Here is a 570-nt window from a genome sequence, read left to right as displayed (position 1 = left end):
GTTGCACCTTTGTGTAATCTATCCAAGTGCTAAATGTTTCCGAGGCGTGCATTCAAACCGTCGCATGGAATTGGTTAAGTGATTGATGACGTTTGTTGTAAAGCTCAAGATCACAGCTGGAAAGTCCCTTTCCATCAAAGCAATGGACTGATGAAGGTGTAACACGACTGATTTCAGCATTTCTTCGTTCAATTTTTTCATAAAGAGATTTGACATAGATGCAACGAAATAGAACAATGTGCGTCTTTGTCTTAGTGATTCTGTAAAGTGAATATCCAAACGTTGTTAACAGTATACTTAAAAAGTGAACAAATACAACGTCCCGTTTCTAAGGTAGGGTTTCAGTTTAAAAAGAATATTTTACTTGGATCAAAGTAATTCGATGCATAAGTTGCTGGGAGAAAACTATGAAAGATAAGAGATAAATAAGAGAGGAGAACCAGTATAAATTTTAACAGCGGGAAACAACTGGTTGATACAATAACGGTTTAAACAAACTTTAATCAAGAGAAACTTTACCTCTTGCCAGCCATGGTGATTTTTCAAAACTTTGTTGGCGTTGGTGTAGAC

This window comes from Clytia hemisphaerica, unplaced genomic scaffold (genome assembly GCF_902728285.1).
Source record: "Clytia hemisphaerica strain Z4C2 unplaced genomic scaffold, Clytia hemisphaerica genome assembly, whole genome shotgun sequence".
Taxonomy (NCBI): domain Eukaryota; kingdom Metazoa; phylum Cnidaria; class Hydrozoa; order Leptothecata; family Clytiidae; genus Clytia; species Clytia hemisphaerica.
Note: the sequence above shows the minus strand (reverse complement) of the source record.